This window comes from Apostichopus japonicus, chromosome 6 (assembly GCF_037975245.1).
Source record: "Apostichopus japonicus isolate 1M-3 chromosome 6, ASM3797524v1, whole genome shotgun sequence".
In the NCBI taxonomy this organism is placed as follows: domain Eukaryota; kingdom Metazoa; phylum Echinodermata; class Holothuroidea; order Aspidochirotida; family Stichopodidae; genus Apostichopus; species Apostichopus japonicus.
In genome coordinates this window covers 15261813-15262500 of record NC_092566.1, presented here as the reverse complement: position 1 = coordinate 15262500, position 688 = coordinate 15261813, and positions in this window count along the sequence as shown.

Below are 688 nucleotides of genomic sequence, written 5' to 3'. Positions count from 1 at the left end.
GATTTCACCACCATCATCATCATCATCATCATCATCATCATCATCATCATCATCATCATCATCATCATCATCATCATCATCATCATCATCATCATCATTATTATTATCATTATTATTAAAAATTAATTTAAGTGTGAGATGTGGTATAACAATGATGGAACTGAATTTGTTTTATGTCATACACACGAGATGAAATCGGTCGAGAAGTGGATTATATGTTCAGGTGGGCCTCGATTTTTGTATGGGCATACACTGGTTGTATTCTAGGCCACACACCACAACCCGAAACATCGAGTCCACTTTATCCGATCTCGATTCCAATTGAGTCCTCGTTTACTCGGTTACTTTTCAAGACAAAATATTTCCACGTTTGTTGCTTAAACTAAGTGTTGATGTATGTCTGGCAAGGACTGGGTCAGGGTAAATGTTATTAATACCGGGAGTACCCCCTCCCCCACCCTTTGTAGTGCATACATGGCAAGATGGAACTATATCTGTTTTTGGGTATGAATTTACTACGAAACGAATACTCAGGCCGGGAAAGCTGCGCCGTGCCGACATGCCAAATGAACGATGGTACCATGTACCTCCGTCAGGGTTTATAATGTTGTATAGTCACTGTTGAATTTGCGTGAGGTACACAGTATTAATACTTAGCATATGCTTACTTAATGCTACTGACCTCCGT